Below are 13,842 nucleotides of genomic sequence, written 5' to 3'. Positions count from 1 at the left end.
ATCTGAGTACAGTGGACGCGGCTTCAGAGAGAAATGTAGCTTTCATACGGATTACATAATCATCAGAGTTCTTCACACTGTCATAAGAAAAACAGATCTGAGTCACATGTGAGCAAATAAAATCGGATATGGGCCACATCTGCCTGCAATGTGAACGCAGCCTATAGACACCTCAGTCTTTAGGAAGTGTCGATCAACAGTAAGTACTATTTGTACGCCAGAAAGAGAAAACATAAAATAAAGTTAAAGATGAATTTGACTGATAGAATTATTTTTTCCTCAACATTTATATAGATAGTATTGTTATTGTGAATTCTTTTGGCCACAATAATTATATAGTTAAAATCTGATATTGTGACAGCCCTAGTTCATAGCATTCCAGACCAGAGCATGTGAGCGGTAGTTATAAGTCTATAAATCTAATATTATATAGATCGTTTTGACTCTAAATTCTGATCAGATGAGCCACATTGAAGTTGAAACATTGCTACATTTGCCCAGCCAGTCTCCCAACATATGGACATTTCAAGCAGCAACCAAATCATTAAAACTGCTGAAGTCTAGATAAGGAGTCACTTCATCCTTGTGTGTTTCTGTGTGTTTCTGTGTTTTTTTAACTGGAAGACTATCATACTGCCAACATATGGACATTTCAAGCAGCAACCAAATCATTAAAACTGCTGAAGTCTAGATAAGGAGTCACTTCATCCTTGTGTGTACATTAAATAGTTTTTTTTTTTTTTTTTAACTGGAAGACTATCATACTATAAAATCTCTGTCTCTCTCATGTGAACTCACTACTGTTCTGCCTGTCCTCACTCAGCAGCTGGGAATGTTTGTTTCATGTTTCAGATGTTAGTAAGAGCATTATTCTCACAATGCAATCTGGGTGAGGAAAACCGCACATATACACACAGTAAACCACTGCATTCTGTTACTCACACATATGCTGAACAGATTCAAGCCAGGAAACACGTCCTCATCAAAACCATTGAGATTCTCAAAAGACCTTGTGTCAATCTACATGACACTCCACAAAATGAATAACTAACAACTACTTCATCCTTGTGTGTTTCTGTGTGTTTCTGTGTTTTTTTAACTGGAAGACTATCATACTGTAAAATCTCTGTCTCTCTCATGTGAACTCACTACTGTTCTGCCTGTCCTCACTCAGCAGCTGGGAATGTTTGTTTCATGTTTCAGATGTTAGTAAGAGCATTATTCTCACAATGCAATCTGGGTGAGGAAAACCGCACATATACACACAGTAAACCACTGCATTCTGTTACTCACACATATGCTGAACAGATTCAAGCCAGGAAACACGTCCTCACCAAAACCATTGAGATTCTCAAAAGACCTTGTGTCAATCTACATGACACTCCACAAAATGAATAACTAACAACGGAAGAAAAAATTAACTGACACCGTGTAATAACTAGCTGGGACACAAATGATAAAATCTCTTTCATATTCTAAGTTAATGTACTGTTGGTTTATAGACTTTCCTACTCATTCTCTTTATATCCCCTACTACACAGTATGCAAAAAGCTGTATGTCAAATGAGACGGATGTCTGAATACTCAGTATTGCATCTGCTAAGATTCTTAAGTATACAGCCAGTGGACACTTTGTATCCCATCATGTCACGGAAGCCAAGGAACTATTAGATTCAAAAAGTTATTAAAAACAATGCTGGAAAGTGTTGTGTAATACTAGTTACCAAGACAGTTGTTCCTCATTTGTTGACTTGTTGAAGGTCACAAAGGTCAAAGGACAGAGCAAACATTGTGGTTGGAGTATGTCTGGGAAACACTCTGTGTAGCCCCACCCACAATGAAATCTCACTGGTCTAAAATCCTGCTCCACATAGCACAAATATTGGCTGTAAATTCACTTTCAGTGTCAATATAAAAGTAACTTGTGGCTGGAAACCTGTCTGGATAAAACACGGTAAAAGGATTCAAGTGAAAAATTGTCAAATTATGCTGTTTAATCACCAAGGGTGCAGATTTACTGTTATTCATCGAATTTTTGCAGGCGAAATCCAGTCATTTCAGTAGGAATCCACGTGTAGATTTCAGGATCAAGTTGATCACGCAAATTCGTCACATTGACGCATTGGTTTGAAAGTGACTTATGTGAGCGGTGCTTCAATTCATAAATACACTATTGACAACAGTTTTCATTTACAAGGTATATAAAACAAATAAAAACGTATAAAATGAAATCATTTTTTTTAAATCACCAAATTATATGAGCAAGTAACAAGTGTTTTTTTTATTGTGATACTAGTTATTAATACTTTTAATGTGTTTTCCCCCATTTCCGTTTTAGTAACTGTGTGTGTTTTTTGTCATTTTTTAAAAATGCCTTTATAGTTTTATTAAACAGTTTTAGTTTGTTATTTTAGTTCCAACTAAATGAACCTTGGCAACTAGCTGAAATTAAAAAAGTTTAGCTTTTTATATTTTATTTCAGTTAATATTCATTTTCTTTAAAGTAACAAATACAGAGTTCTGGCATGAAACTCTAGATGGCGCAGTCCGATAGGTCTAACTCAATCTGACCTAATGACATCATTATCACATGGCACAGCTGATTGGTTCTCTCCTGTATCAGTAGCCAATGAATTCACTGCTCAGAATTCAAATATATGACTAGTGCTTGCCGTAGCAGTTACAGCTTGCTTCAGAAACCCTCCACCTTCCCCAGCTCCACCTGTATAGATCTGCTACGAGGTGTACATTACCATGCCAATGCCTCTAAGAGTTGTCATGACAGCACATATATATATATATATATATATATATATATATATATTACAGAATTTATTCATCTTTATCCATATTAGTAAAAACAATTGTTCAATGTTTGTTCATGTTAGTTTAAAGTGCATTGACTAATATTAACAGATACAACATTCAATATTAAATGCAGTACTTGAAACTTTGTTCATTGTTAGTTCATTCTAGCATATTTAACTAATATTAACAAATGGAACCTTACAGTAAAGTGTTCCTTATAACTCCATATCAAGAAGTGTTTCATTTGGGTCTGCTTTACTTCTATTTTAAGAGACACATCTGAGACAAAGCTGATGAATCAGGGCTCCAGAATGCACCAGTTGCATTTGCAACTAAAAATATTAATTTGCGTGTGATATTTTTGCTGAGATCGCCACTGCCGACTATACAAATTTACATTATGATTTAAAAAATTGCATGTAATGCCTTTTTTCCAGATTGTTTTTGCGACCACATCTTTTGTTAGTTTAACGAAATAAACTGAGACAATGTGCATTAAAGTTTTAGTGGAAAAACAGTCAGTTGTGCAAAAAAAAACCTACAAAGAGGAGCATTTTGCTAAATATATGCGCTATATTGCATATTCATATTTTTACTTAACCTGTTCTCTACATAAGAAAGAATGCAAGGAGCTAAAGATAAAATTCAGCACCTCCTATATAAAAGCATGATACTAATGAAGATAAACAGACTGGATGTGTGCAAGACTATGACAATATTTATAGGATGCATTGACGAGGAGCCAAAACTACACTCATAGGCCAAGTGCTGCTGACATTATGGGCCTGATGTTGGCACAGATTCTGTGGAATAAACAATTCTTTGTGACTGCATATAGTTCTCAATTTGGAAAAGACGTTTAGAAAATGGATTAAAATGCTAATAAAGACAAGAAAAGATGAGACATAAACACATGACAGTATGACTTAAATGTTAAAGTGTTTAAATAAATAAATAAATATAACACATTTATTCTGTGGCATTCTGTTTCTTATAGGAGCCAATGGCCCCTTAATTGAAATTTTTTTTTTGAATCAGCCTGTAACTGAAGTCTCATGAGTCCCCAAATGTTATTCTGGGGTGCTGCAAACAACCATTAAAGCTGCAGTCCGTATGTTTTGCCTCTTTATCTTTGTGACTGCATATAGTTCTCAATTTGGAAAAGACGTTTAGAAAATGGATTAAAATGCTAATAAAGACAAGAAAAGATGAGACAAACACATGACAGTATGACTTAAATGTTAAAGTGTTTAAATAAATAAATAAATAAATATAACATTTATTCTGTGGCATTCTGTTTCTTATAGGAGCCAATGGCCCCTTAATTGAAATTTTTTTTTTGAATCAGCCTGTAACTGAAGTCTCATGAGTCCCCAAATGTTATTCTGGGGTGCTGCAAACAACCATTAAAGCTGCAGTCCGTATGTTTTGCCTCTTTATTGCCATCTCGGTTTGAAACCTGCAATTGCAGTTATTTGCGGAATTATCTTCTTTACATGGGTTGTGCATCGGCATGGCTCCTCAGTGCAGATGAATCTAATGTTTTGAGTTGTGTGTGGGCTGTCAGTCAACGCACCAGTGTAGATATTCACTGTACTTCAGAATTACAGATACGTCTTGGAAGTATGTGCAAAAAAAGAAGTTGAAGAAGAAATGTCATCTGAACAAGTAAGTGACATGTCTTCCAGTTTTTTTCTGACCAACTGAAAAAAAAAAGAAGTTTTACAATAAACCGTGTTACCAATGGTGATTAAATTTAATGATTGCAAAGTTAGCTCAGATCACAATGCACACACAGCTAATAGTCCGTATCTTCTGTGCTGTAGCTGATCAAAGAAGAAAATGCTGACGTACGTCAAACACAGCTGAGATGAAGACTGCTTCTTCTGATGCAGTCTGCTCTGATACTGCTCATATGAAGAGCGACAAGTATGCATAGATTATATCATCCCCTAATAACCACCATAAGATTGAACATGATGGAACATCATAAATCAGTGCTGTCACACCAGACAAACACACAGCTAAAGGTTGTGTGAGAATCAGACAAGGAATATTCTTGACTGACTTTCTATGACAAATGTGGAGGGAATTCTGTTCACATAACACATACCAGCAATTTTGTTTAAAGGAAAAATTTACCTAAAATAATAATAATAATAATAATAAGCGACCAAAATAAACAATGTGCTGGGTAAATAAGTTTTAAATAAGACCACTCATTTGTGTACCGACATGGTTGACAGCTGTTAATGCAAAATCACTGTTTTAGATCAACTAATTGTAATACTGCATAAGATTTATGAAAACATAAATCTAGACTATGCACTGCAGGTTTCAGAACAAAACGCAAAACTGTGACATTTCATTCACTGGTGCCCTAAAAATGACAGTGCACTTGCTTACTTTCCGGCAACCCATCAACATAAAAGCTTGCTGATTTTAGGTTTGAAAATGTTGAAAATTCACAGAAAAAATTTAATTTAAATATTAGCGCTGTATTTTTAGGTGGACTATAAAATAATTATATTTTATTTAATACTGATTTTTTTATTTTAAAATATAATAGTATTATCGCACTTTATTTATATTTTTATTAATAAATAAATAAAGTGCAATAATACTATTATTACTATTATTTTATTTTTATATTATTATATTTAATGGGTCACACTATGTGCAGGGCGAGTACCAAATAAAATCTCCAGGTGCTCTCATGAGAACCAGACTGAAAAACTTACGTGCATCCCTGATTATATAAAAGTTGTGAAAATGTTGTGCAGAGCAACCAGCACATTCTTCAAAATTTCTCCTTTTTGTATTACACAGGTTTGAAATGACATTCATTAAAAAAATTATGACATCTTCTTCATTTTTGGATCAACTATTCCTTTAAGTCTATGAGAAATAGGGCAAAGAAGCAATAGCGTAGATAAAAGGCACATAGGCTGGCTCAGGAACACACACGGATGAGCATTCTTGTCCCTCTCACAGACAAACACATGACCACAATGTGTTGTGTGAGAGCCAGAGGCACACACAGGAGCTGAAATGAGCCCAAAACCCATTTCCTGCAGGAGACAGGAATTGGGGGAGGGAGATGGTGGGCGTCACTAAAAACCAGTCCATCCTACTCAAACACGATCACTAATGCCAAACATCTGGAGTGGGCTTTCTCTCTCTCTCACACACACACACACATATACACACACACAAAGAGCAAGAAAACATGCAACTATTACTGCCCCAAACCTCTGTGGATAATGTTTCAGTGATGTTATCATGATGGTGGTGACATTCCACAACTCTGGTCTAGTGATGCCATAATCTTTGTCATATTCAAAGCCAACTCTCATTCAATAGACACTCAATATCCCAAAGTGTCACTTCTACCACTGTATCATATATGTATGGGAACTGACTGGCTCAAGCTAAAGCAGTGCTGGTCATTTTTTTTCAGCTGGTTTCGACAACATCTTCATTAGCCACAAGAAATTTATAAATGTATAGTAGCATATTATATATGCACAAAAATATATTTGATATTTTATTTAAGTCATATATAAACCAGCGTAATTCACAAGAACAATGTGTAAAATCTCATGAAACAGCTAGTTTTTAAAATTCTACTATTAATTTGGGTAGGTGGGCAGTGAAGCCGAAGTGTACTAAGCGGAGTATGAGACATGGCCACCATACTTCCTTTATGTAAATATATTCAAAGACAGACTCTGACTGTAGGACAGTAAAGCTTTGTTACATTTTGATCCTTCTTATAGTAACCTATTCACAAACAGTTTTCACCAATAAATGAATAAACAAACACATCTGGTATAGCATAGATCATTTACCTCTTAGTTATAGGTTTGATATCTTTCAAAAGTTTGGGGTCTTGAAGATTTTTTGAAAGCAGTCTCTTATGCTCACCAAGGTTGCATTTATTTAATCAAAGACACAGTAAAACTTTTATAGTTTAATATATTGTAAACCATATATTTTATTTTACATTTTAAATGTATTCCTATGATGGCAAAGCTGAATTTTCAGCATCATTACTCCAGTCTTCAGTGTCTCAAGATCCTTCAGAAATCATTCTAATATGCTGATTTGCTGCTCAGGAAACATTTCTTATTATCAATGCTAACAGCAGTTGTGTTTTGGCTTAAAATAAATCAATAAAAACATACATTAAAATAAATCATCTTAAATTCCTCCACTGAATTTAGGCATCACAACATACTGTAAAGTGTACAGTATAAAAGATTGAAACTATATATTTTGAAATGTAGTAATTATTTTTTTTGTATCGTTATATTCTATATTCACATAGAGCCCCTTAGCAGGTGCAGAATGCCTGTGACCTCAACACAGCTCGAAGCGGAGCGGATGGGCTACAATAAACATGGCTTACAAGCCATTAGAGCAACATCAACACACACACACACACACACACGACAAGGAGGCTGAAGGAACTTCAGCTAGACACAACACAGAGTGTAACAAAAAGAGTGAGCTGGCTGGACACAGTGTGTGTGTGTGTGTGTGTGTGTGTGTACCTGGTATTTATCACGTTATGGGGGACCAAATGTCCCCACAAGGATAGTAATACTAGTAAATTTTGACCTTGTGGGGACATTTTTGAGGTCCCCATGAGGAAACAAGCTTATAAATCATACAGAATGAGTTTTTTTGAGAAAGTAAAAATGCACAAAGTTTCCTGTGAGGGGTAGGTTTAGGGGTAGGGTTGGTGTAGGGCAATAGCACATACAGTTTGTACAGTATAAAAACCATTACGCCTATGGAATGTCCCCATAAAACATAGAAACACAACATGTGTGTGTGTGTGTGTGTGTGTGTGTGTGTGTGTGTGTAGAAATAAGCATGTTCTATAATAGCCAGCAGGATGGGTCCATTATTCCCAGCATTTCCTCTGAAAAACAGTCAAACTAAATGCAAAAATGTGTTGAGTCGACCTGTGGACATAAAACTAAGCATTAACAAATCACAGCAAAGTCTCAATATTACATAAAACAGCTTATACAGGGCTTATCTCTCCCTTTCTCTCTCTCTATTTTATTTCTGTGAAACTCCATAACTCCTGATCAGATTGTGTAGCAATATATTTGTACTAATAGCCATTAAAACCAGCAATCTGCAGTTTAACAGGCCTTTGGCCAACAGATTTTCAAACCACTCTGTAGATTACACAAAGTGCTGAAAAATAAGCAAGCTAACATGCTGTACAATCTATATCTATATCTTTCATTGCATCTATACATTTTAATCTATGCATAACAACAGAAAACAAAAATAGTGCAGTAGTCCCCAGATGCCATGTTCGTTATTTACAAAAATAATCTTAAAAATTATCAGAAGTAATCACACTGTAAAAAAATATATTTTTCAAAGTTATAAATAAAAAGATAATTGGAGTACATTTAACAAGAAAATACAATTTCAGTTTTCTTCTTCTAAATTTCACATTTAATGCAATGTGTTACTTGCAGTTTCTTTGCAGCTGTGAAATTTACTATCAATTTCTGTGAAATTGTTTTTAAAAAATCCAACACCTTTTTTTTTTCAGTGTACTATACCAACTTAATGTTTTATTGTTGAACCACTGTGGTTTGGACAACGGAACTTACTATGGTTTTGAAAAACAGTTGACTAGTTAACATATCCAACGATGCATCATACTATGGTAGTTAAGCAGCAAGTTACAGTAATTGTACCAAAAAGTACAGTAATTGTGACTTTTTATCTCACAATTCTGATCGCAATTGTGACTTTACATCTTGTAATTCTGACTTTTTTTTTTGCGTAATAAAGTCCAATTCTGAGGGAAAAAAGACTGACTATTTCTTTGCAACTGCAAGAAAAAAGTCTGAATTGTGAGAAAGCGTTAGGGATTTGAAGAAATCCCTGTTAATTTGGGATCTTTTGGGACTGAAGTAACCACCAGCAACTACCCAGAACACCCAAGCAACTGTATAACGTCACCCTGGCAACCACCCAGAACACTCTAGCATTAATAAAACATCTTGATAATTCAGTGATCCTCTTGCTTTTGGCTTAATAGGTGAATATGAAATTTCAGCAGCACACATGACCGATGTGAAACATACACGCACATATACTCATACCTTTGGACCTGTCAGGTTTTTGAGAGCGCATTGCTTTGAGGCATGAAAATTAGCATAAAAATTACCATCTGTGCCTGACAGCCTTGACAAAACATATACACACACACACACACACGCAGCTAAGAAATATTGGAAATGCAGATTTGCTTTCATGTGCATATGTAACCTGCATCTCACCTCATCATTCTGTCAAAAAAAACACTAACAAAAGAAACAAGACGGATGTTGACAGAGTTTGTAGACAGAAGACTGAAGAAGCTATGGGATTTCTAGAAGGTTAACATTGCGTTTCACATCTCCAAGCCAGACATGCCTGACACGATTCAATTTGTTACAGCAGACGGAAGTTCGAGCAAGAAGAGGCAGACAGAATAATATACAAATTCATTCAGAAAAACAGCATCAATATTTTGCATTTCTCAGAAAAGCATTTATGTCAAAAAAAACACTAACAAAAGAAACAAGACGGATGTTGACAGAGTTTGTAGACAGAAGACTGAAGAAGCTATGGAACTTTCTAGAAGGTTAACATTGCGTTTCACATCTCCAAGCCAGACATGCCTGACACGATTCAATTTGTTACAGCAGACGGAAGTTCGAGCAAGAAGAGGCAGACAGAATAATATACAAATTCATTCAGAAAAACAGCATCAATATGTTTGCATTTCTCAGAAAAGCATTTCTTTTTGCGTAATAAAGTCCAATTCTGAGGGAAAAAAGACTGACTATTTCTTCGCAACTGCAAGAAAAAAGTCTGAATTGTGAGAAAGCGTTAGGGATTTGAAGAAATCCCTGTTAATTTGGAATCTTTTGGGACTGAAGTAACCACCAGCAACTACCCAGAACACCCAAGCAACTGTATAACGTCACCCTGGCAACCACCCAGAACACTCTAGCATTAATAAAACATCTTGATAATTCAGTGATCCTCTTGCTTTTGGCTTAATAGGTGAATATGAAATTTCAGCAGCACACATGACCGATGTGAAACATACACGCACATATACTCATACCTTTGGACCTGTCAGGTTTTTGAGAGCGCATTGCTTTGAGGCATGAAAATTAGCATAAAAATTACCATCTGTGCCTGACAGCCTTGACAAAACATATACACACACACACACACACGCAGCTAAGAAATATTGGAAATGCAGATTTGCTTTCATGTGCATATGTAACCTGCATCTCACCTCATCATTCTGTCAAAAAAAACACTAACAAAAGAAACAAGACGGATGTTGACAGAGTTTGTAGACAGAAGACTGAAGAAGCTATGGGATTTCTAGAAGGTTAACATTGCGTTTCACATCTCCAAGCCAGACATGCCTGACACGATTCAATTTGTTACAGCAGACGGAAGTTCGAGCAAGAAGAGGCAGACAGAATAATATACAAATTCATTCAGAAAAACAGCATCAATATTTTGCATTTCTCAGAAAAGCATTTAGAAGCATAAGCCTGGCTGGCTTTCAACTGACATGCCAACACACAATCACTCTGAACAAACACACAGAGGAATGAAGGAGTGAGTGTGTACTCAGGCCCTGTGAAAACATCCACAGGAAATAGGAAGTGATGTCAGGCTTGTCAATAATTGTGACCTTTCATTTCAAGGGAACAGCGAGTTGAATTATCAGGCAAATAAGCATTTTTCTGTTTAATGCCAAGTAGAGGTGTGCGATATTTATTATCTACGATAATATCGTAATTGTTGTTTTAAGGATGTGTGAGCTGACATTATCGAGTATGTCACTAAGTTTGCAAAAAACAAACAAAAACTTGAAAGTCCAAAAGCATTAACTGCTTGATTAAGCCTATTAGAATGCAGTTAAAATGCCACTATAATTCAAGTTATGAAAGCAAAAAATATTCCTGTATAGGTTTTGCTTTTTTATATTTATAAGATATGATATAGTTAAATAATAACATTACATAAGCAAGAGTGCCATTTTCCTGAATATTAGCACACGAGCGTGAACGCAAATGTGATATTGATTTTATACAACCGTTCAATAAACAAGAAGTTGATATTGAGTGAGTTACACTTTAGACACATTATTGTCTGTTTTTTTCCCGTTTCACCGACAAAAAGAGCTCCAAAGAAAGTCGGAGCAGAGCATTTGTGCATCTCAGAGAAACTGGGTGTTTCCTTCCTAAATGAATCTTTTTTTAATGAATCAGGGATTCAGTGTGATTCAATGATCCAGTCATAAAGAATATCACTTGCTTTGTTTCTGAATTAATCAGTTGTTTTGAACGAATCGTTTGAATGAATGATTCAACTAATCACTCATTAAGACAGGGACTTTGCCACCTACTGGCAGTTTTAGTTTCATATTTATTTATTCATGACAGGCCTGAACCAGCCAAGGTACCAGCACAAAAACACACTCAGCAAAATACTTTTGAATTACTGTTATCAAAAAATCCCAAATCATATCAAGATATCATTTTTTATCAATATTGCACACCCTTAACGCCAAGCAAATAATGCAATCCAACTCAAACACACATACAAACTTGGGGTAAATGGTGAGGAGAAGATCCATATATATATATATATATATATGAAAGACAGTCCATCTTGTCCAAATGGCTGTCTGCTTCCAACAGCAACAGAGAGGAAGAAAGGAAATGAGAGAGAGAGACCGAGAGAATCGGGAGCAAGAAATGAAAATACAAGCCTCCTATTGTTAGGCTGGAATAGAAAACAGGCATTTGGACACACACATACACACACAGTGGGAATGAAACAGCACTTTTATAATCCTGAGTCAAGCCCAAGGCAACTGTTAGTCAGATGAGAGGAGTGTGATAATCCACCTACTGGCAGTTTTAGTTTCATATTTATTTATTCATGACAGGCCTGAACCAGCCAAGGTACCAGCACAAAAACACACTCAGCAAAATACTTTTGAATTACTGTTATCAAAAAATCCCAAATCATATCAAGATATCATTTTTTATCAATATTGCACACCCTTAACGCCAAGCAAATAATGCAATCCAACTCAAACACACATACAAACTTGGGGTAAATGGTGAGGAGAAGATCCATATATATATATATATATATATGAAAGACAGTCCATCTTGTCCAAATGGCTGTCTGCTTCCAACAGCAACAGAGAGGAAGAAAGGAAATGAGAGAGAGAGACCGAGAGAATCGGGAGCAAGAAATGAAAATACAAGCCTCCTATTGTTAGGCTGGAATAGAAAACAGGCATTTGGACACACACATACACACACAGTGGGAATGAAACAGCACTTTTATAATCCTGAGTCAAGCCCAAGGCAACTGTTAGTCAGATGAGAGGAGTGTGATAATCACACACACACACACACACACACACACACACACACACATTATAAATGACAGTGGGATCGTGGTATGGTCTTACACCCCTTCTGTGGAAAGCAGGATTGATTACGGATGAATGATGAGTCTGGCTGCTCCCTCCTCAGTTCTCTAAAGTTAGTCTGAGGGCAGCATCCCACTAGACAGTTTTTAAGCCGATTTTCAGTCGTAAGCTTTATTTACACAGTGATTTGAGAATCAGAGGGAGGTGGTGCACGCAGCCACATCTCTCAGATACGATCCAAACTTTTATTCAGCAAACACAAAGCCACATATGGTAAACGTTGATTGCACAGAAGGGACAAATACACAATCACACACATTAAAAAGGTAAATGTACTCTATAAATATACATAATTTTAGTCAATAGTTTCTGTTCACATGGTACTCCTGCTTTTATTTCCCAAAGCTTCACATTATTTTGATGCTAAATTGGGCCACTGAACTATGTGACAATCTGGCAGGTAATTGAAGAGTGCTTCCTTTTATTTTGTTTTATTTTATTTTAAAGAATTTTTTGGGGGGCATTTTTACCTTTATTTAGACAATACAGTTGGCCGGGACTACGCTACATGTCGGAGTGCTGCCCGCTAGGCTTTTGGCTCTGGAGAAGGCCTTTATTTTATCTAAAATGTTTGAAATGTTAAAAAAAAACGCAACAATAATTTAAAATCTAGTCATCATTAGTTGCAGTTAAGAAAATTTTGTACACATTTATATGTGGTTTTATTAAATGTCATCTCGTATGGTGGTTAATATACTGTTTCGCAAACAAATAACATTTATGAACATGCTCTTTTTAATGAGTCAGTTAAAAAGATTCTCGAACTTGAATTAGGGTTTGGATCAGACTCAGTCAGTAAATCTTTTAGAGTCATTACTGACTCCCTTTAACCTGATCTCATGAGAAAATGCAACTATTTTATGTTTATCTAAATTGGTGGTGGATTTCGTATGCATGAGTAAGAAAATGTACCATTTTTTGAAGAAAAAAAAAAACTATCAAAAAGGTCCACCCCAGGGGCCTGATGTATAAACGTACAGTGCGCACATATTTACGCCTAGTTTATTTTTTATAAATCCCGATATGTGCGTGGAAAATTGCGAACGCACATTTCCTTGCCCATTTTGTGCGTACGCAATTTTTCCACGCACATATCAAGATTTATAAAAAATAAACTAGGCATAAATATGTGTGCACTGTACGGACACTCTAGACCAGGGTTCCTCAAATCTTACCCTGGAGGTCCAATGCGCTGCAGAGTTTAGCTCCAACCCTGATCAAACTCAGCTACCTGTGATTTTTCTAATGATCCTGAAGACATTGATTAGCTTGCTCAGGTGTGTTTGATTGGGGTTAGAGCTAAACTCTGCAGGAAAGTGGATCTCGTGGGCCAGATTTGAGGATCCCTGCTCTAGACCATGCGTATGCACTCTTTTACTGGAGGGAGCAAAATAAGGAAGCAAACAGAATGATTTTAAAGTCTGTTTTACATTTGACATACATGTTTAGATTAAATATGACACTCTGAA

The 13,842-nt window shown here is 35.9% G+C and overlaps 1 protein-coding gene across 2 annotated transcripts in view; it reads right to left on the bottom strand.

Moving 5' to 3' along the window:
• Positions 1 to 7,333: 7,333 nt before the first annotated feature.
• LOC107591547 (ubiquitin-like modifier-activating enzyme 6) overlaps positions 7,334 to 13,842 on the bottom strand; it is a 35,553-nt gene continuing 29,044 nt past the window's right edge. The window contains exon 34 of one of the 2 annotated variants that reach the window (XM_016280728.1): positions 7,334 to 7,354. The gene's annotated coding sequence lies outside the window, so the exon portion shown is untranslated. Of the gene's footprint in view, positions 7,355 to 7,640; positions 7,680 to 13,842 lie in introns of those variants that run through there. The other variant, XM_016280727.1, reaches the window with a different exon arrangement.

The sequence above is a fragment of the Sinocyclocheilus grahami genome, unplaced genomic scaffold, assembly GCF_001515645.1.
Source record: "Sinocyclocheilus grahami isolate Dianchi unplaced genomic scaffold, SAMN03320097.WGS_v1.1 scaffold143.1, whole genome shotgun sequence".
NCBI classification, from domain to species: Eukaryota; Metazoa; Chordata; class Actinopteri; order Cypriniformes; family Cyprinidae; genus Sinocyclocheilus; species Sinocyclocheilus grahami.
Note: the sequence above shows the minus strand (reverse complement) of the source record. Positions and strands in the feature narration are given on the sequence as shown.